At 37.9% G+C, this 23,986-nt stretch overlaps 1 pseudogene; it reads left to right on the top strand.

The window, feature by feature from the left end:
- Nucleotides 1-250: 250 nt before the first annotated feature.
- Nucleotides 251-998, top strand: LOC144340720 (high mobility group protein B1 pseudogene; annotated as a pseudogene).
- The last annotated feature ends 22,988 nt before the right edge of the window (nucleotides 999-23,986 follow it).

The following is a 23,986-nucleotide window of genomic DNA, read 5'->3' as shown; positions in this document are numbered from 1 at the left end:
AGCATTTCGGTGAGCAGATCCAGGCTTAATGACAGATATGAACTGTGGAGGAATTTACAGTCTCTAGGTTTTTATAGACTACAAATAGCCAATATCTTTTGAGTATGGGGAAGGTTTTGAAAAAAGAATATTCCATTAAGATAATAAATTGGATTGGAAAGAGCTTGAATATAAACAAAAGTTTTACATAATAACCTAGAAAAAAAGACATAAATACCTGAACTAGTACAATAATAATAATGATTGAGCGACAGCCATTGCAGTACATTGCGCTCCATAGTGATAGCGCAGGGGCAAGTGAGAGCCAGACGGGCGCTGGGCGACTCGGTGCCTTGCTGAGGAAAAATAACTAAACATGGGCAAAGGAGATCCTAAGAAGCCGAGAGGCAAAATGTCATCATATGCATTTTTTGTGCTAACTTGTCGGGAAGAGCACAAGAAGCAGCACCCAGATGCTTCAGTCAACTTCTCAGAGTTTTCTCAGAAGTGCTCAGAGAGGTGGAAGACCATGTCTGCTAAAGAGAAAGGAAAATTTGAAGATATGGCAAAGGCAGACAGGCCCGTTATGAGAGAGAAATGAAAACCTATATCCTTCCCAAAGGGGAGACAAAAAAGAAGTTCAAGGATCCCAATGCACCCAAGAGGCCTCCTTTGGCCTCTTCCTGTTCTGCTCTGAGTATCGCCCAAAAATCAAAGGAGAACATCCTGGCCTGTCCATTGGTGATGTTGCGAAGAAACTGGGAGAGATGTGGAATAACACTGCTGCAGATGACAAGTAGCATTATGAAAAGAAGGCTGCGAAGCTGAAGGAAAAATACAAAACGGATATTGCTGCATATTGAGCTAAAGGAAAGCCTGATGCAGCAAAAAAGGGAGTTTGTCAAGGCTGAAAAAAGCAAGAAAAAGAAGGAAGAGGAGGAAGATGAAGAAGATGAAGAGGATGAGGAGGAAGATGAAGATGAAGATGAAGAAGAAGAGGATGATGATGAATAAGTTGGTTCTAGCGCAGTTTTTTTTCTTGTCTACAAACCATTGAACCCCCCTGTACACAACTCACTCTTTTTAAAGAAAAAAATTGAAAAGTAAGGCTGTGTAAGATTTGTTTTTAAACTGCACAGTATCTTTTTTTTGTATAGTTAACACACTACCGAATATGTCTTTAGATAGCCCTGTCCTGGTGGTATTTTCAATAGCCACTAACCTTGCCTGGTACAGTATGGGGGTTGTAAATTGGCATGGAAATTTAAAGCAGGTTCTTGTTGGTGCACAGCACAAATTAGTTATATATGGGGATGGTAGTTTTTTCATTTTCAGTTGTCTCTGATGCAGCTTATACGAAATAATTGTTGTTCTATTAACTGAATACCACTCTGTAATTGCAAAAAAAGAAAAAAAAAAGTTGCAGCTGTTTTGTTAACATTCTGAATGCTTCTAAGTAAATACATTTATTTTAAATTGATATTGTTGTCCTTTTCATAGGTGTGAAATTTTTCTTCTTGAGGAGAAGTTAGTCTTTTGCTTTTGCCCATTTTGAATCACATGAATTATTACAGTGTTTATCCTTTCATATAGTTAGCTAATAATAAGTTTTGTCTACACACCCTGCATACCGTAATAGGAGTAAAGTTAAATTGAGATAGTTTTCATGCATAACTGAACATCCAAAATCTTGATCAGTTAAGAAATTTCACATAGCCCACTTACATTTACAAACTGAAGAGTAATCAATCTACTCAAAGCATGGGATTATTAGAATCAAACATTTTGAAAGTCTGTCCTTGAAAGACTAATAGAAAAATATGTCCTAACTTTTACATGAGGACTCTATTCTTTAACTGCCATTACCATGCAATGGCAGTTAAAGTGTGCAGTTCCCACATTAAAGAAGACCTGAAAATGTATCCCCAAAAGCATGAGCTTAAAATACAAGACTGCCATATTAAATTTTTTGTTGACATTAGTCTCAGCGAAGACTATGAAAATGCTGGCTGCAGATGTCTTTTCCCATTTATCTCAATATGGACTGCTCAGGAAACAAGACTTTCCATTACAAGTATTTTTAATTAATTGGGTCAGCTTTTAAAATGAAGATGCCACATTCAAAATAGGGTATATTTTCCTATATTATGGTTTGCCCCTTTATAAATCCAAGTAGATAGGAGGAAAGAAGACACTTAAACTTTGCATCTCAGTATGAATTATTCAATTTATTTGAATGATTTTTCTTTACAAAACAAACTCATTCATTAGTCATTATCTGCTTAGCAGTTTAGGGAACAATTTGACAATTTTGTGGTTTTCGAGATTATCATTTTCTTAAAGTGCCAGTATTTTAAAATAGCATTCTTGTAATTTTACATGCTTTTGTGATGGAGTGCTGTTTTGTTATATAATTTTGACTTAGATTCTTTCCATTTGCATTGGTTTATGTAATTTCAGGAGGAATACTGAACATCTGAGTCCTGGATGATACTAATAAACTAATAATTGCAGAGGTTTTTTTTTTTTTTTTTTTTTTTTTTTTAAATAATGATTGAGCAAAGGGGAGGGGTTTTGAATTTTTCAGAGTTAGTTTAGAAGATCTGGTGACTCATTAGATGTGGGGAAGAGTAGTATCAAATTTTGAGCCTGGGCCGGGCGCGGTGGCTCAAGCCTGTAATCCCAGCACTTTGGGAGGCCGAGGCGGGCGGATCACAAGGTCAGGAGATCGAGACCACAGTGAAACCCCGTCTCTACTAAAAATACAAAAAATTAGCCGGGCGCGGTGGCGGGCGCCTGTAGTACCAGCTACTCAGGAGGCTGAGGCAGGAGAATGGCGGGAACCCGGGAGGCGGAGCTTGCAGTGAGCCGAGATCGCGCCACTGCACTCCAGCCTGGGCAACAGCGTGAGACTCCGTCTCAAAAAAAAAAAAAACAAAAAACAAAAAACAAATTTTGAGCCTGATTGACATAAAAAATTATAATGATATCAATAGAATAACTCATTTACTCAATAGTTATCCCTCTAAGATAGCAAACAAAAGCATATTCAATCCTTGTGAGGAATTACAGGGTTTGGTGCCACCCTTAAATACCTAAAAATGCAGGAGTGTGGTCCCAATTATATTCCCATTTTATTCACCAATCTTGTCCCTAAAAAGACCAGAAAAATCGTGGTGGATGTCAGTGGTATCATCATCCCAGTCCAGTATATTCATGACCTCAAGAAAATAAAATTAGATGAGCAGAAATTGTTAAGTTGGTTGAAGGCCTTGGTAAGAAATATATTCTCCATAGAATGAGAGTTGAACCATAAAGACTTGGTTAAGTAGTTAAGGATCCAGTAGTTCTGGTATACCACGGCATCTCTTCTAAAGTACAGGACAGATTTTTGCATCTTGCTCTACCACATGGTAAAGAAAATGCAATGCCTGACATGCTGCTAGGTCATTAAGACAACTTAATCCATACCAGAACTACAGTTCCGGCTCATACAAAAAGTGAAATGAAATGCCTTTCAATTCACCAGCTTCAGTGGTTTCCAGAGCAAGAAAGGCTTTGAATCAGTCTCAGGCTGTGGCTTATGTAACAGTACCACTTGATTCATATAAACACTGTCATGAAGAATACCCTATAATATTAACAGTATCTGAAGAAACATGCAGGAGTAGTTTTACAGCAAGCCCTATGTAGACTCCTCAGATTCTGAAGCAAGGCTGCGTAATTTTTAGTGAAAAATTATATGCCTTTTGCGAAAAAGCACCTGATATGCTGCTGAGTCTCAGTGGAGAATTGGAATGCCTGACCATGGTTCATGATATGACTATGAGGCCATAATTGCCCATTTCCATCTGCATTCAGTCAACTTCAACAAGTCACAAGATTGAGAGGCCCAGCAGCAACCCATCGTAACACGGAAGTTGTTAATCTTAGTTCAGACATAACCATGGCTGGAAGAAATAAAACAGTTGCATCCCCATGTGACCCAGACATCCACCCTTCAGTTTATGCCTATGACCACATGGGATGCGCATCCCTTATGACCAGCTGATAGGGAAGGTGTGATGGTTAATATTGAGTGTCAACTTGATTGGATTGAAGGATGCAAGGTATTGTTCCTGGGTGTGTCTGTGAGGGTGTTGCCAAAGGAGATTAACATTTGAGTTAGTGGACTAGGAGAGGCAGCCCCACCTGTGATCTGAGTGGGCACCATCTACTCAACTGCCAGTGTGGTTAGTATAAAAACAGGCAGTGGAACGTGGAAGGACTAGACAGGCTGTGTCTTCCGGCCTCTGTCTTTCTCCCGTGCTGGATGCTTCCTGCCCTCGAACGTCAGACTCCAAGTTCTTCAGCTTTTGGACTCTTGGACCTATACCAGTGGTTTGCCAGGTGCTCTTGGGCCTTCAGCCACAAACTGAAGGCTGCACTATCGGCTTCCCTACTTTTGAGGTTTTGGGGCTTGGACTGGCTTCCTCGCTCCTTAGTTTGCAGACGGCCTATTGTGGGACTTCACTTTGTGATTGTGTGAGTCAATACTCCTTAATAAACTCTCTTATATATATATATCCTATTTATCCTGTCCTTCTAGATAACCCTGACTAATACAGAAGGAAATTTTAAAAAGTTTGGTTCACAGATGGTTCAGTTCATTATGTGTGTGCAAGCTAAAAACTGAAGTTGCACTTTGGTTCCACTCAGGGGTAGTTCTGAAAGACAGAAGTAAGAGGAAATCCTCCTCAAAGGCATTACGGATGGTGAATTTGATTGTCAATTTTGGGCAGAAGAGTAGACAGCTGAGAGTACAATCATGAGTGAAAGCAATTGCTCTGGTTGTTTGGCCTGGCGACATGAAAAGAAAAGATTGGAAAATCAGAGGCAAGGAGGTATGGACTATAGGCATGTGGACTGATCTGCTGGCAAGGAATGCAATGTACAACATCTCATTGTCTACTAGGTAGTATTCATCTCAGAAGGGATTCAATAACACACTAAACAGCATGATTCTGCTAGTGGCCCTAGCCTAGCTTCTGCATCAGCTACCCCTGTGCTGACATAATGGATGTCTGAATATGGTAGGTATGGTGGAAGAGATGGGGCCTAGACATGGGCCCAACAGGCCAGGCTCCCATTCACCATAGCTGATAACTATACTGACACTGTTAAATATTTACTTCCCAGCAAATAAGCCCAACACATAATCACTGATTCAGCATCCCACTGGAAGGGATTTACCAGCCTTTTGCTGGCAAGTTTACTCCCTGGGGCCCCTTTTGCCATGAAAGGTGCAGCAATTTATTTTGACTGAAACTGGCACAATTCTGAATATGGGTTTCCCTTTTCTATCCAGAGGTTCCCAGTTACCATCTCCTATGCAAGTGCTCAGTGTGCTTGTTCCACTAACTTAGGAGTCTAACATTGAATTACATTGATCAGGACAAGAAATCCAATGAACAGCTAAGGAGATGCAGAAATGGGCACAGGATCTTGAAGTTCACTGGTCTGATTACATCCTATATCTCAAAGAAGCTGACAGCCTATGAGAGTGATGAGATGGCCTATTGAATGCAAAGCTGAGACTCAGATTAGAGATGATACACTGCAAGCATGGATGATTATCCTCCAGAATGAAGAGTACACTATCAATTACCATTCTAAAGTGGAGAGTCCTCAAATAATAAAATACAGGGTCTGGGAACCAGGGGACAGAAGTGTGAGCAGCTCTGATGACTGTTGCCTCTAGTGTCCTATTTGAGGAAATTGCTTTTCCCAACTTCACAACATCAAGCTCCGTAGGTATAAACATTCTTACTCCCCCAAAAGGGAAAACTTACATCAGGAGAAACAAGAGAACCGGTAAACTTTCTGTCATGGCCACCAACCAGGAACTTAATTAAGCTTTTTGGGCCAAGGGGCTTGCAAGCAAGTTAAGAAAGCCAGCATTATGGAAGGGATAATTGACTGTGATCATCAGGAAGAATTAAGGCTGCTGTTAATGTTGAGGGAAGAGAAGAATATATGCGGTCCCCATGTGATCTAGTGACCCATGTAGGTAACAATAAAAAGACAAGTGCAATAGAAACAGCCATAGAAGAGCAAGGTGAATGGAAGCTCAAACCCCTCAGGTATATAGGAAGGCCACTTAGACCAACAGAATTACTGGCTAAGGGTAAGGAGAATAGAGAATGTATGGTAGAGGGAGATGATGATATTTAGTTATAGCCTTGAGAACAGCTGCTGTGATGGGGGATTGCTTCATTTACTTTCCTTTTCTAAGTTCCCCCCAGGGAAAGAGGCCCATTGGAATCCAGGTGGAACTACTCCCAGAGCTTATGTCGAAAAGTAGAACTAAAAGGCACAATGAGTAAATAGTGGATGATACCACGTGTTACCCTATTTCTCCTCTTCAGAAATGAAGCACTTACGTCCCCGGTTGTGAATGTTATCTGCTCCCAGTCCTCAACTTCCCAGAACTGCACTCTCTGGGAAATGTCTTCTACTTAAGAGAGCTACTTCCTGTGAGTCCGTGTGTCTTTTGTTGTTCCTGGGAACAGGCCTCTTCCAATGAAGTCTGTTCACTGGAGGAGTACAAAGGTCTAGCCTCTTGCTCCAACTTGGTATAACTCTGATGGACCATTCCAGCTTCAGATCCACTCATGGGGAACTCACATGAGATTTTTGCTGTCTAAGCATGGCTGCCTAATGCCTCCCCTGAGAAATCTGACTTATTTTCCTTTTTCCACAGGTGTTTAGCCAAAGAGCCCTCCTTTAAACATGTAACATTTTGACTTCCACCTCAAAGTCTAATTCTCAGGGAAAACGACCTACAGCATCAGATGTCTGATGATGTTGAACACATTTTCATGTACTTACTGCTAATATATTTTTTGTGAAGTGTCATCAAAGTCTTGTCTTCTTTTAAAAATTTGTCTCTTGTTTCTTTTTTGTAGTACTGTTTCATTGCAGTTTTTAAAAGATATTCTGGAAGCAGTTCCTTTATTATGTCCATATGTATTGTGAATAATTTCTTTTCTTAACGGTGAGTAGATGCTTTAAGTTTTAATGTTCAATTTATCAGTTTTTTATTTTATGATTACCTTTTGTGTGTGTCCTCTCTAAAAAATCTTTGCCCACCCCAAGGTGGTGAAGATTTTACCTTAATATTTTTTCATAAAAAATGTATAACTTTTGTATGTTGAGCATTGGGGTTTGAGGTACCTTGTTTTTTATTCATGTTGCAGCACCGTTTGTTGAAATGGCATTCTTTTTAAAATTAAATTGTCACATGACTTTGTTGAAAATCAATTGACTTTTTATGCATGAGTCTATTAATGAACTCTCTTCTGCTCCACTGAACTATTTATCTCATCATATTTTCATACTACATTGTTTTGATTACTGTAGCTTTACGGCAAGTCAACTTCCATTACTTTCTTCTTTAGTAAAGATTGTTTCAATGACTATGTCTTTTTAGCATTTTATATAACTTTTAGAATAGACATGTCCATTTTTAAAAGTTGAAATTTTGAATGAGATTGCATTAAACATACAGATCAGTTTGGGGAGAATTGATATCTTCATAACATTGTCTTTCAATCTATTAGCATTATATATCTCTTTATTTATTTAGATTTTATTTTCTCTCATGAATGTTTTATAGTTTTATGTTTAGAGTTTTCCACATTTTTTGTTAAACTTATATTTAATACTTTATTTTTATTATTATGCTACCTTATTTTTTCAAAATCATTCTCCAATTGTTTGGCGCTAGAAAATAGACCTATACATGACTTTGTATATTGATATTTTACACTATGTCTTTGATAAATTCACCCTTAGACTTACTCTTTTGGTTGTGTATTACCTAGATTTTCTATTCAAATTTTGTCATCTGCAAATAAAAAAGTTTTACTTTTTTTTTTTATTTTCATGATGTTTATTCCTTTTAATTGCTTTACTACACTTCGGACTTTCTGTACAGTCTTGAAAGGGCATGATGAAATGGGACATTCTTGTCTTCTTCCTCAATTTATGTGGAAAATATCTAATCTTTTATCATGTAGTATCATCAGAACTTACACAAAGATTGGTAGATTTTTCTGAAGAACCCTTATCAGAATGTCGCCTCCTATTTTTTGTTAGCTGACGGTTTGTCTCATGATTGGGTGTTGAGTTTTTTCATTTTTTCTTTTTCTTTTTTTTAACAAATGATCACGGAATTTTTCTCCTTTGTTCTAATAATATGGTGAATATATATATGTATATATAGATATAATTTGTTATATAAAACTTACTACTGTAAAGAACAATGAGTTCTAGACTTAGGATACTTTCAAATTATTCTCCAAGGTAGACTGTTAAATGCCATTCTGCTACAGGCAGCAGATTCGATGCACTCCAGCTCTTTGTCCATTCTCATCCATGTTAGCTCTATTTCAACACAGACTTTAGTTCATGCATCAGACAATATTTGCTACATTTTAAGTGCAACAATATTTAATACAGTGATTGCACTTATGAACATTTTGAAGGGTTGGAGAAGGGGCTCTTCTCTGAATCTCCAGCACTGATTCACAGGAAACACCACAGAACTGGTCTGCTGAGGAAGCTGCTACCACCAGCACATTTAAGAAGTTGGGGAATCAGACAACTGCTCTCCAATTGCTGCTTACCTCATTGCACCACTTTAGCCTTGATCTTAGGATCAGAAGTCTGCTATGAATATTTATTCCAGTTCTATATCAACAAAATGAATGGCTTCTATGCAATGTTCTCTTTTCCTACCAAAATCACTCTCAATACAAGTTTTGAATAAGTGCACCTCATTTGTGAAAATAAAGCGTTAGCTTTCCAGCATCTGCGGTATAGGAATGCACACCAAAATAGGAACAGATGCTGGAAAAGATAACTTGTCATACCCATTAGAAGAATGTACTCCAAAGCTTCAGCTGTCCCAACCAAAAGAGAAAAGAGTGTGTTTGGTAGAAATGTGGAAAAAGAGCAGTCTCCTGTCTTCTCTCAGTGGATAGCTTTTCACCAAGAATCATGCTTTTGTGTTTTGCCTTTCTAAGGTTTTACTTGGAAGATTATTTTTCTGTCAAGTATATACACTGGTATATATTTTAAATTTAAATTAAGGGCTATTAACTTGAATTTTGTTTTTTTCTGGCTGAGAATGTTTTTAGAGACCATAATTTAAAATGCTATAATATAAACACAGAAATAAATAATAACCTAGGTAACACAAGCCTAGAATGCTGAGATCACAGTGCCTGCAGTAAGATGACTCACAATGCCTTATGTTTATCAGTTTGCAACAAAACCTGTTTTTTTCCAAATAGTTCTGTCAAAATAGATAAATCAATAGCTTTATTAGACATCATCAGTTGACAGAAGAGTATATTCTCCTTTTTTTTCAGAGACATGCTTTAAAGAAGTAAGGCTTAAGAACTAATAGATTTAGTTTTTTATTGTGAGGAATTATTACTCAAAAATAAGCAACACATCCTCCAGAATGTTTTATAATACCTTAAAAAATGAAGTATTGGAAATCATGTGGGATCAACAAAGGTAATTAACTTCAAGGATTTGAAATAACATGGAAATAAAATTACTAGATTTTATAAAGCAGGAACATATTAACTTACGTAATAGACATCTCTATCTTGTGTTTTTCAAGATGAAATTGAGATTATGAAGCCCTTCAGGTGAGAACATTGGTCACAAATAGATAAAACTAATTATAATCTGTTTTCAACTTCTTCAGATTTGGGCCTTTTGCATCACATAGTTGTGTTGAGCTCAAAAAGAGTAAAGCAGTAGTTTTATTTTGATATGATTTATGGTATAAATAGCATGTACTTCAATAAAGCACAATGTTCTAAATATTCTTTAAAATATGTAAAAACATTTTCCAAGAGATCTCATTTTTACAGATGAAAAATAGAATAAATAGAAACAGACATATAAGAAATATTGTGGGAAGAAGAAAATATGTTTATCTTCATTCATTTGTATATACTAGTATCCCCTTTAGTAATATTAATTATCCACAGTAACAAAATAATGCCCCTAAAAACTAGACTTCTTCTAGATGTATGAAATCAGATATTGTTAAACATATGATTTTATTCTACTGCGTTAGTGAAGTTAGCAGATGCTCTTCTCACAAAACAAATATTTCACTGCTTTTCTTTGCTGCTGTTGTTGCTATTAAAAGCTATTTGGAAGAAAAATTTTATCTTTCTATCCACCAGGTTTTTTTTAAAGACCACTTTGTCACTATCATTTCATTAAATATGTTAGAAAATTTTATTGGCATCATGAGAAATGAAAAAAAAAAAAAACCATTGATGTGAGATTTATCTTATTTTAACAGATATAAAGAAGAAAACTTTCACAAATGCCTTAGCGGCCCCAAATATTAAAGTATTCTCTCTAACTTCTCTCATATTTACCCCACTTCATCATCAGAACAACCCATAGTCTGCAATAAATGTAAAAAAGGGACAGACAAGGATGTTTTTATAGGGAGTCTAAAGGATATTCTTTTTAATAATCACGGTTTAGCACCACCAACTATGTCACAGTTCTGAAACATTCAGGAGCTGACGTGTGTTTCAAAGGCTTTAAGTTCTTTCTATTTTATATGTCAGAAGGGAAATCTAGATTTCTATCAATGAGCTAGAAAAAATTATCTACAGAGAAATGTAAAATGTTTGGTTTGTGTTATTTCTCCCTAAAGTAGGACTCTGATACAAACAATGTAAAAACAAGCAGGAAGGGACAAAATTAAAAAAATAATTTATTTTATGGCTCAGGGTTTAATATTAGCCTTCTATGTGGTTCAACATTAGTATCATCGGTACATTCAAGTCCATGAACACTGTCTTTCTGCAGACCTCTTTTTCATTCCCAAAACTCACTTAATGAACCTGCAATAATGGTGGTATGAACAACAGGTAGTCAAATGAGATGTAGAACCTGACTTTGGAGGGATGTGGGGTCAGATGATCAGCATTTGAGGTATCTTTGTTCACTTGCTTTTACCACCCTGACCACAGGCATCCTGTTTTCTCACTGAGGAGGAGGGCACTGCTCTGGTTGTGTTACAGAGCAAAGTTTGGCCCACATTTTCAATGGATGGAATCACTGTTTAGTACAAGGACAAGGTTCATGGGTGTGACTTTCTCTTCCTTTTCTCCCTTCTACAGGATGGAATAATAAGGGCCAGACACTGCTCTTCCATGGAAAAATGTTGAGATGTCTCACAACCCCCAACCTCCACATGATCTACTTGGAATTAGTAGTGGTGATGCTGGCGCCACATTTCAACTTTTCATCTCTTGCTCTATATCTATCTCTGGTTCTATGTCTTCAATGTTGGGTGAATGTTCAGTTTTAAAAGACAGAGATATCTTTATGATCTGTTTGAGCTTGAAACTATTTAGGCCTGAAGTATTATAGGACAAAGTTACATAGTAAAGTCAGGCACAGTAATGTTCTATAGGTTGAGTTAATAATTCTCAAGCCTGAGATCATCTGGTGGAAATTGCAGCTTCTAAAAAATAGTATGTTTGAAGACCATATGCTGGGTGATAATTGTAGTCTGAGGGACAAGATTCAGAAAAACCTGGATTTCCTAGCTGTAATGTTTAATAGCCTTACAATTTCATCCCTTATTTTACGTACCTCAGAGCGTTATTTTAAACCCTTTGGTTTTTATTCCTACATAGAACTCTTAAAGAATCTTGGCTTCTGGGTCAGAGAGTTAAGAGAGATAACAAAAGATTCAGAAGAAATAAAAAGTACCCTATGAAAAGATCAAAAGAGTAAAGTATACGTATGAAGATGCATTATAAAACAATTATTTAGGTGTTATCAAATTATAAAATTATCTTTCAAATGTAAATATGGATCTAGTGCTATAATTAATATTGGCAAGTCACTTTTAAGATGTCAAGCTTCAGTACTTAATTTCATAAAGGGCCTTTCAAATGATGATATTTACCTTATAAAATAAACTAAGAGGGCTTTAGGATAAAGTTCAGAATATGACTTACAAGGATATCAATGAGAAATGCCTTTACACTCTTCCAAACATAGAAAATCACATGAGTGTTTTGGTGAGAAATTTTGAATAACTTCGAGGATATACAAGTCCTGATACTCAGAAACAGTAGTTTTAATTGCGGTTTAAATTTTGGAGACTTTCCCAGCTATTCCAATACTTATTTAAAGTAAATATGATATGCATACACAGTGCAATATTGTTTTGGCCTGATTAAGCAGTGATAGCTTATACTGCCTAGATGTCATTAATAAGTTATTCCTCTTCCAAGTCCCCAAATTCAGCTACCCAAACATGTAACTTCTACCTCCAAATTGTCTTATTTTCTTTTAGATTTCCCATGCTAATGACTTATTATATTTTGTTTATGCCACTGCAAAAGCCATTTTGCTTGCTAACTCTAGTTCCATTATCATTCAGAATTATCTTAAATAAATACAATTTGTATTTTAAGACTTTTTTCTTTTGTAATTGAAGCCAAGCAAGCCAGAAACAGAAAGAGGAGTACACTTAATCCATATTAGGAACTGCAGCTCAAAAAGACATGCTGCTGAATTGTTATCGAGGAGATAAGAAAAAGAAAGTAGAATTCAGGTGAATAGTATCCTTAATTAATATGGAAGAGTCTGGAACATAAGCTGTTTAGGGGCAGGAGATGGAGGTGTTGAATAAAATAGAAGACAGAATTCAGAAATGGACGTGCCTACTCAACATTTGGAAGCTGATGTTAGAATGCAGGAAAGAGGTTTTTACAATTAATGAATGGAAATCATTCCTTTGCAGTTATCTCTTTGGCAAGGTGTTTGTGATAATGCCAGTCTTAGAAGAGTCAAACAGAGATTCATCGAGAAAATAACTAGTTTGTTTGTTTCAGTTTTGGTTTTGGTGTGACGAGGTGATATCTGAGCCATCTTCTTTACCCTAATTTTTTTAGATGCATTATGTTACTATAACTTCTCACCTGTTTAAAGTACTTCTCCATTCTTCACTTACTTTTGCTTAATATAGATGATTATTAAAAACCTGAGGTGTGAGTGTTTTTATACCATTAGAAAGGTGAGAAACCCCATTTAACACTTCTGCTGTAGCCTTCTGATTACACCTAGAAAATTGCTGGATTGTAGCTGTCTTACAAATTGATGAATGGGATCGGGTATACAAACAGAAGGATTATTATTTGTTTTCCAAATAAGTGAATGACGTGTTGGCCTAAATGATATGCAAGCAATGTAAAGTAGTTGAAGCAGCTTCCCCAGAATATTGAACATTGCAGGGCTTATTCTGTCAGCTAAACTGAAATTGTTTCAGGAGGCGACTTCAAGGGTGAGCCCCAAGGACCTCTCCTAGTTATCCCACAAGCAATATTATTAAAGAACTCAACAGAATATTTCCTTTGTTCTATCATTCTTTAAGTTAAAGCTAAATAGTAGTGGGACTTTATACAACCATATTGCATCCCTATCCACACTAAACAGAGATTGCTTGCAAACAACATCAACAACTCTCTGAATCCCTGTGAATTCTGTGAAGTAATAAGATACCTAGGGTGGAATGCAAAGTAGTTCCCAATGGAGAAAATCAATGATCCTCTGTTTCGTATCCTGAGTTTAAATCAACTGATTTGTCTAAGATTCCTGGTTAAGAAAGGAAAGATGGGTTCATTAAGAAAATTAAAATCCAAGTTAAAAGGTAGTAGATCCTATTAGGAGAGAAATGCTTACAAGACTCACCCTATTTTAACAAAAATATTTTCTGTTTGACAGCTCAGGTTGAGAAGAAAATGCTAATTGTATAAACAAAGAAGAAATAAGTGTGAGTGTACATTTACATCCATTTTCTAATGCTTATAGTATAGTTTTTTGGCTTTAAAACAATGGGCTTAATGAACTTTGTCATCAAAGAAAATATTTTTTACTCAACGTTTCCACTGCTGTAAAATAAAATTATTTTGTGATAAGGTATAAACATAACTTTGACCTATATTAGTGAGGGCTAAAAAAAAAAAATCTAAGATCACCATACAAGTATGTATTCAATTTCCCTACTTTCCACATGAATCTTTCTCCTTGAAACTTTTAGTGGACAGAGTAGAATATAAATTCTAAAATCGTAACGTTTAAACAATATGAATATTGACTGATTCATAGATCCTCTGTCTCTGGCTGTTTGGGAATGTTGCCATCAGCCGACACCAACATAATAATTTCAGAAGATAATTTGAAGGATTAAAGTGGAATTCTTCCCAAAAATTCTAAGAAGGGAATGTTGACACAGAACAGATTGGAGTATTTAGCCAAGACTTGCATTACAAAATAGGTCAGCTTTTTAGATCATGTTTTCTTTGAAGGCGCAGAGGGCAGATGACAAGAGGGAAGGAACCAGAGCATGGCTCCTCTTTAATGGTAAGAATAAGTCTTTGGGTGATGCAACAGTAATTGTGGTTTTTGCCTTTGAGAGTAATGGCAAAAACTGCAATTACTTTTTGTACCAACCTAATACGTGTTGTTTTTATAAGTTGACTCTCCTAAAATTTCCGCAAACTCCCATTTAGAAATACAAATGACACACTGCCTCTTCTACTTAAGCTGTTCAGGAAATCTTGCAAAATAGCATTCTTCCACTGTGTGGATAAATCTCTAGCTGGCTATTGTTCAAGGAAGTTCTGGAGGCGTAGATAATCGGTCTCTGGAGAATCCTCAGGGAAGAAAAACAAAGAGCACCATCATAAAGAGTAGATGACACTCTTGATAATCTATAAAGGTAATGTTATGGTTGCAGTCACTTGTGCTCATTATGGGCATTACAGCTTAGTGATTAAGAGAGAAGGCTCTAGCTCATGTTATCTGGTTCTAAATTTCTGTTCTACAATCGACCAGCTATGAGACCTCAGACATAGTTACATAGCTTCTCTGTGTGTCAATTTTTATATCCTTATGGTAAAAATAATAGCTACTTCATGGATGATTGTGGGGAAGATTAAAAGAGTCGATACATAAAATACACTTGAAAATAATGCCTTTGACCTGTCCACAACTGCCGGCACCCATGCATGTTGTCCAAGGCCCTGCAGGTTGACCCATCACACTAGCTACAGCTGGCACCCACATGTACTATCCAGGGGTCTGAGGAGAGTCCCACCCTGTACTACACTGCAGCTGCCAGTGCTTGTGCAAGTCATTGTGGGGCTGAGGATTGACCCACTGTATTAGTCCATTTTCACGCTGCTGACAAAGACATACCCGAGACTGAGAAATTTTCAAAAGAAAGAGATTTAATGGACTCACAGTTCCACTGGGCTGAGGAGGCCTCACAATCACGATGGAAGGTGAAAGTCACATCTCACATGGAGGCAGACAAAAGAAAAGTTAGCTTGTGCAGGGCAACTCCCCTTTATAAAACCATGGTACATGTGGGTACCATCAGGTCTCATGAGATGCATTCACTATCACCAGAATAGCATGGGAAAGACCTGTCCTCATAATTCAATTACCTTCCATTGGGCCTTTCTCACACACATGAGAATTATGGGAGCTACAATTCAAGATGAGATTGGGTGGGGACACAGCCAAACTATATCACCCACCTTGTGTGCCACTGCCAGCACCCATGTGCATCATCCACTGGGTCAATCCCTAGGTTTGAGGGCTGCCCTCCCTTGCCTGCTGCTGGTGTCCACACATGGCCAGAGGACCAGGCATCGAGCCACCCCACGTGCTGCTGAAAGTGCCCATGTACACCATCCATGGACTTGAGGACATGCCCTCCCTGCCCAACAGTGCCACTGCTGGCATGTGTCATCCAGGGACTACGGATAAGACTGCCCCACCCACTGATATTGCTGCCAGTGTCTGATCCATCTGTGGGTATGCCCACCCATCACAGCTGGCACCTGTGTGCAGTATCAGGGAACCTGAGGACAGGTCTGCCTCACCTGCCACCACTGCTACTGCCTATGTGTATCATTCAGGGGTCTCCACATCATCCCTTTCTGCCAACTACTGCTGGTGTCTGCACATGCCACCCGGGAGACTGAGGACAGACTCAGCCCACCTACAGCTGCCACACTCATGCCTGAGGACTGGCCCACTTGGTATCTCTGTCCACAGCAAAGCCTCACTATAATCTTTGTTAACAACTACAGTCTAAGCCACTGAGGATCTCACAGATACCAGTGTCACTGATTACAGCTGAAGAAATCATACGGGTCTCTACTACTACACCCACCCAGAATCTAAGTCAAAGCACCCTATAAAACCAACACTATAGACATATAGTCAGTGCTATGTTTTAAATATCAAAGTTAAAGAGATGATTTTTCTCATATTCCAAAAATTTTTTCAAGCCATACAATTTTAAGGTTTATATTTGTGCCACGCTTTTCTTGCCTGATCATTTTTCTCTTGAATTTTGAATTATCTTTCATTATTGAAAGAAGGGCAAATGAAAAAAACACACTTCTCCATATTATTAATAGTCTCCAGGTCACCATACTTGTTAAATGACCTGGCATGTACTGAATTATTTCTAGTCTTACTTCACAATTATCATTTGTCATGCTCCAAGTTCATTTTGTTATTCTTTCAGAATTATTATAGGTCCATTATATCTCCAATCCTATGTCCTGCTTGCCCCTCTTCCCCCCAACCCCATGTTTTATTGTTGTTTGCTTGGGCATGGAAATGTTATGTTAAAAATGTTTTTCCCTTAAAAACTTGAAAACTTAGCTGATTATCTTCTAGCATCTAATACTTAAAAAGCTGTTTTGGTCTTATATCTGCTATTTGTAATTATTTTGCTTTTTGTTCTCTGTAACATTTTACGCTCCTCATTTTTTCCTTGAAGTTTTATGAATATAAGTACTTAAAAGAAATCCTATTTGCTATTTTGTGGTTTTTATTATCGGCAGGCTTGTGCCTTTCTCCAGACTTAGCAAATATTTTTCATGTGACAACTTCCCTCCACTTTTTAAATTTCTTTGATGCATCTCTCTGGTACCCTATTACATCATAGTGACTTTCTGAATTGATCTTCCATGACTTCTAGCTTTTTTTTTCACATATATTTTATCTCTTCATCTTTTGGCCCTAATTGCTGGATAATTTGCATGACATTTTCTCTTAATGTTTATTTAAATGTTTATGTTGCCAAATTTTCTCTAGATTACATCGAGGTACAAATAGCTCTAGAATCTTAGTGGCTTACAAACAGTGGTCTACTTTTGGTTAAGTGCTACATGTTGGCTCTGGTTCTATGTGTCTTGTTTCCTTCTGGACCCAGGATGAAGATACAGCCAGTTATCTGAGACCTTCTGTTTTCATGGCAGTGTGAGAGGAACAATGGTGGATTCATGCAGTAACTCTTAATGCATCTTCTTAGGCCAAGCCTAATATTAGTGAGGTGGAAGCAGGCCAGACAGTACCCAGTAAAGCAAATATTTTGATGTTATACTATACAGCAAATATTTTGAGCCTAGAATATGGCTATCATATGTTTTTATCTTCTTTTTTTTTGCTTTGTTTTGTTTTTATATTATTCTTCTCTGATTGATTGCATGATTTTTAAATCTTTCTGAGAGTTACTTAGATTTTTTGTTGTTCTTGCCATTTCCTTCTTTTCAGTAAATTGTTTAAGTGTGTTTCTTCAACAATTTTTCCTTCCTTTCTTTTGTTCCCTCCCTCCCTCCCTCCCTCCCTCTCTCCCTCCCTTCCTTCCTTCCTTCCTTCCTTCCTTCCTTCCTTCCTTCCTTCCTTCCTTCCTTCCTTCCTTCCTTCCTTCCTTCCTTCCTTCCTCTTTCTTTCTTTCCTTCTCTCTCTCTCTCTCTCTTTCTTTTGAAACACGGTTGCACTCTGTCACCCAGACTGGAGTGCAGTGGTGTGATTTCAGCTCACTGCAACCTCCGCCTCCAGGGTTCAAGGGAGTCTCCTGCCTCAGCCTCCTGAGTAGCTGGGATTACAGGTGCAGGCCACCACACACGACTAATTTTTGTGTTTTCAGTAGAGATGGGGTTTCACTATATTGGCCAGGCTGGTCTTGAGCTCCTGACCTCAGGTGATCTACCCACCTCAGCCTCCCAAACTGTTGGAATTATAGGTGTGAGCCACTGTGCCTTGCTTCTTAGACAAATTTTCTATCATTTATGTTGATTATTTATATTTTTGCTGTTGGTTTTCCTCATTTGCCTGATGATACCTGATCATATTTATGAAAAATGATTTGCTCAATTAATTAAAGCATTAGGAATCAGTTTCCTACACAATTAACAAATTAATTTTTAATAATTATTTAGAGTAGTTTTAGATTGACAGTAAAATTGAGAAAAAGGCATAGAGATTTTCTGTATACTCCCCTTAATTGTCCCATTCATGAATAGCCTCCCTCCATTTCAACATCCCCCACCACAACAGTACATTTATCACAATTGATGAACCTACATAGACACATCATAATCACCCAAAGTCCATTGTTTACATTAAGGTTCACCCCTGGTGCTGTGCATTCTGAGTTTGGACAGATGTGTAGTGACATAGATCCACATTATAGTATTATATAGAGTACCCTAAAAATCTCTGTGCTCCACCTATTTATCCCCCAACCCCCAACCACTGGCAACCACTGATCTTTTCATTGCCTGTTTTGTTTTGGCTTTTATAGAATGTCATAGAGTTGGAATCATACAGCATGTAGCCCTTTCAGATTGGCTTCTTTCCAGATTCATTTTTGAATAAGGAGATATGTGTTTGTGTGTGTGTGTGTGTGTCTTGACAGTTATATTAAACAGGAGCAAAAGTCAAGAAATTCAAGAGAATGGAATTTCAGCTCCAAATGCCAAGCTTGGATGTAACATCAACTCTCGCTCTGGAAGTCCCAGCCTCCACTTGCCCATTGCCAACAGTTGGCTTCATTATATAGAAATTATTTTTTGTCTTCAACTGGAAGTAAATGCTAATAGTGGAAGGACAGGACTGTGCATAGTAGATGTGTGTGTAGGGGGCCAGTGAGAGAGAAATCCCAAATTGATTCTATAGCCACTTCGCCAGCCCCTTACTTTGGCTGCCAGTCCCCTGGTGCTCCATGGAGGCTCTACTGAATTTCAGCTTTATCTTTACATGCCCAGTGCTCCATGCACCTAAGCTTTGAGTTAATCAATTTTGTTGCACTAATTCTTTGTTCTACCCAAATTCATAATACCTGATTTGCTGAGGTATCTTTTATTGTTTTCAGTACCTTTATACATTCATTCCTTTGTGTGTGTGTGTGTGTGTGTGTGTGTGTGTGTTATTAACATTTTATTATTGTATTCTTTTTTATTTATTTATTTCTTCTTATTATACTTTAAGTTCTAGGGTACATGTGCATAACGTGCAGGTTTGTTACATATGTATACTTGTAGACATCTTCTCCTTTTGATATAAATGATACTTTTAGCAGGAAAGAAAAGAAAGCATGAGAGCTCCCTGTCATCTTGAACTAAAATTGGCTATTGTTACGGCTCAGAAAAGGATACCCCAAAATATAAAACTAAAAAAGCATCCTTGGCCGGGCGCATTAGCTCACGCCTATAATCCCAGCACTTAGGGAAGCCGAGGCGGGCGGATCAGGAGGTCAGGAGATCGAGACCATTCTGGCTAACACGGTGAAAACCCACCTCTACTAAAAATACAAGAAATTAGCCGGCTGTGGTGGTGGGCACCTGTAGTCCCAGCTACTCTGGTGGCTGAGGCAGGAGAATGGCATGAATCCAGGAGGCGGAGCTTGAAGTGAGCAGAGATCGTGCCACTGCACTCCAGCCTGGGCGACAGAGCAAGATTCCTTCTAAAAACAAACAAACAAACAAACAAACAAACAAACAAACAAAGCAGCTTCAAGGCCTCTGACCATCCTCCCATGACCTCATCTCTCAGTCCATACTGTCTTTCCCAAAGCACAGGATATTTTCCGAAGTTCCATTACCTATGCAGAAACCAGATTCTCAAAGAGAAACACAATTACCTTTGATTCCTTCCTTAATCAGAGAAGATTAAAACTCATATCACAGAGAAAGAGACTGAAAAGTAAACATTACATCTAGAGTTCAGACAAACTTCGTCCCAAACCAATTGTTTGTTCTCCGGTCACATTCAATTCCCAAAGAGCATTACCTCCTTAACATTATCTGACAATTGGGTCTGCTCATTTCCCCTAGAAATCATTTATTTTTATATACCCCATCTCCACTTCCCCTATGAAAAAGGGCATATCAGCATCTTACCCTGTGGGTTTATTGGGTAATCATTCTCCTGCGATTCCTCCATACTATGCCTGTTAAAATAACTGTGTATGCCTTTTTCTCCATTTAATCTGCCTTTGTCAGTTCACGTTCAGTGAACCTTCAGAGGAGGAAGGGGGTAGTTTTCCCTCTTTGCTCCTATTGTATGCATATTTTGAGAAAAACTACTAACTTCCCCATCCAAATAATTGTATTAATTTACTCTCTCAATATTCATGTGTAAAGAATGACAATTTCAACACTTGCCAATAGGGGATATTACAGAATTTTATAATTATTGCCAACGTAACAGGAGTAACACGTTATATTTTTGTGATTTCAATTTGCATTTTCTTGTTACTAGTAAGGCAAAATATGTTCATGATGTTCATTTAGCCATTTATGTTCTTCCTTCTAATTATCTACTCATTTCCTTTGCCAATATATTTCATATTTAACTTTACCGATTTTAGAATAATTTTCTATTTTTCTTATTCAATATTTATCTTTTAATGTTATGATGATGTACTTTGTCACACAGATTTTTTAATATACTTGAAATCATCTATCCTTTATGATTTTTAGAACATTTTATCTAACTGCAGATTAATATATTTTATCTTCTATTTTCTTTCTTTTATGACTTTTAATACCTTTAGATTTTTTACATGTGTATGTGTGCACATGTTTATGTATATATATATAAACCTTGTTTTAACATGGTTACTTTATTTCATTTTTTTCTCCCTTTTTTTCCCAACACCAACATCGAATTGTTTTACCCAGCATATTTTGGTACCTGATAATTAAGATTTTTTAAATTAATTTGGTTTAGTACTTTCTAAGCTCTTTACTTTTGAAGACTTGTCCCTTATGCTAGTCTTGAAAACTTTGTAAATTAAGAATTTCACTGTTCTTCTAAAAGTGTTTTTTTACTCTTCCTTGTACCTTTCCTCTTCCAAATGAAAAGTAACTTTTCTAGTTTGAGAAATTTACCTCAAATGGCATTTTTGAAATATACTATCTTTTTTTTTTTTTTTTTTGAGACAGAGTCTCGCTCTGTCACCTAGGCTGGAGTGCAGTGGCGTGATCTCTGCTCACTGCAAGCTCCACGTCCCAGGTTCACGCGGTTCTCCTGTCTCAGCCTCCCGTTCTCCTGTCTCAGCCTCCCGAGTAGCTGGGACTACAGGTGCCCGCCACCACACCTGGATATTTTTGTTTGTTTGTTTTAGATGCAGTCTCTCTCTGTCGCCCAGGCTGGAATGCAGTGGCTGGATCATGGCTCACTGCAAGCCCCGCCTGCCAGGTTCACACCGTTCTCCTGCCCCAGCCTCTCAAGTAGCTGGGACTATAGGCGCCGGCCACCATGCCCGGCTAATTTTTTGTATTTTTAGTAAAGACAGGGTTTCACTGTGTTAGCCAGGATTGTCTCGATCTCCTGACCTCGTGATCCGCCAGCCTCGGCCTCCCAAAGTGCTGGAATTACTGGAGTGAGCCACCACGCCCAGTGGAAATATTCTATATTTTAAAAAAATGTGTGAAAAAAACATTTCTTACATCGACTATTTTAATATATTAATCTTACATTTTCCAATTATTCAGCTTTCTTATATGTTCCTCAGTACAAATTATTCTTTACACTAGGCTTGGACATTTCAAATAAGGGTTATTACTAGATCCTTTACAGGCTTGTATTGCATTTGTAAACCTTCTTGTTCTTTTTTATTTACATTATTCTATTAATATAGATGAATAGAAAAACTTGAGTTTATATGTTGAAATATCACTTAAGAGATCATGATTTTTCAACTAATGTCTTGTTTCTCTGTAGACTGTTGTGTAAGTACAAATTACAATGATTCCTTTCTTCCTTTCTAATATTTGAAAGTCCTATTATTTATTCTGTTTTATTTCTTTGGAAAGTACTTACAAAACAAATTAGATATTTAATGTTTCTTGAAAACATGGAGACTCTCACAGATTGGGAGAATTTGCAAGATGCATATCTAATAAAATACTTTGCTATCCAAAATATTAAAAAAAAAAAAAAAACCTCTTAAAAATCGACACTAAGAAAATGAACAACCTGATTAAAAAATGAGGAAAAGACCTGACAGACACCTCACCAAAGTAGATACATAGGTGGTAATGTTGTAGAACTTTCTCCTCAGTTCAGCTAAAAACTGGGATCTTGTCACACAACCAGAAAAAAGATTAGATTTGTAGACACATAGATGGATTAGAAAAATGGAATTCATTGGATGAAAAGGAAAAAGACTCCCAGCAGAATGAAGGGGTTCCTGTTAACAGCCCCCCATCTCACAGACTGAATCCCAGGTCACCATTCAGGAACTGGAGAGGCCAGGCTCCTCTCCCCTGGACAGAGCATGAAATTCCTGAGGCCCCACCCCCTCCTTTCAGTGTGCAGGCTGGTTGGAAATCTACAGAGAACCCTTTTTACTTGGCTGTCTCATTCCCCTCTCTAAAGAAGTACATCTAACTGCTGTTAGAGTAAATAGAAGGATAAGGATGAAGACCAATCTTAACTGCCTCCTGTGACAGACACACTGTTTTGAAAAAACAGCAGTCAGAGCTCCCTCAGAGGCCTATGTAAGGGACCCCAGCAAAAGGGCCCATTGTCCGAAGCTCCAGTTGCATGACCATTTGGAGTTTCATGTCCTGAAGGCAAGAAAAGACAGACTGGGTTATTAGAAAACATATATCAAAATTAAACAAGGGGTTGTTAAGGATAGCTCAGAAGTCCCAAGGCCTTTTACCAGTTTGCACAGGGAGAGATAGGCCAAAAGCCCAACTGGTAAAAAACAGTTTACCTTTTCCTGGCATGTCAGGCTTCTGGATTCCCTTGCCCTGAGCCCAATCCTATGCCAACCAGTTTAAGGTTTGGGAAACTAACTCTTCCCAGTTTGGAGGATGCAGCTGAGAGGAGTGTCCCATAGTATGGAGACAATTACCTATTTGTGAAGAGAGGACAGAGGAGGAAAAAGAAAAAAATAGGGCATTTTTTCAAAGGAGTCCCAGGGGTTCAGGATGCATTCAAAAGGAGTACAGAGAGAAGATAAATAACTACTTATCTAGAAAGAGGGAAGCAGGTGTCCCTGGTTCCCTTCTCTTCCTAGCAAATACCTGAGGCACGTGAGGGAGAAAATGTAAGGCATTCCTCTTTCTTTCCTCTGTCCTTGTATCCCTGAGTCCCAGTGAGCACGACAGGGCACCACCCATGGGTGTTAAAGTGGCTTTCACCCGTATTAACAGAGGAGCCTGGGGTGGGAGTATCCATTCTTATCTACATACACCCTATCCCCCTGAGATACGGTCAGTATCTTCGAATTCCTTAGAACTCATTTATGCCATGAGTATTAGCATGACCTTTATCCATGAAATGAGAAGCTTGGCTTAATGAGCAGGAATCAGCCATGCTCACCGGCACTGTGTCTCTTAACTTCTGTTATTATCTGCCTCTGGATACCTCAGATCCAGTTTTCTTTCCTGGGCTTGTGACCCAAAGCTTAGAATTCAGTTTGGGACAAAAATGTGTCAGGTTGGGAGGCGGGGGGTGGTGGGGGGGCATTGCATGGACTCCTTATCATAAGCCTAATGCTAAGGTGCAACTGTGGAATTGAGTCTTCCTCCAACAAGGGAGAGGAAAGGATGTCTTGTGACATGCCCCAAAAACA

Source organism: Macaca mulatta, chromosome 4 (assembly GCF_049350105.2).
Source record: "Macaca mulatta isolate MMU2019108-1 chromosome 4, T2T-MMU8v2.0, whole genome shotgun sequence".
Taxonomy (NCBI): domain Eukaryota; kingdom Metazoa; phylum Chordata; class Mammalia; order Primates; family Cercopithecidae; genus Macaca; species Macaca mulatta.
Note: the sequence above shows the minus strand (reverse complement) of the source record. Positions and strands in the feature narration are given on the sequence as shown.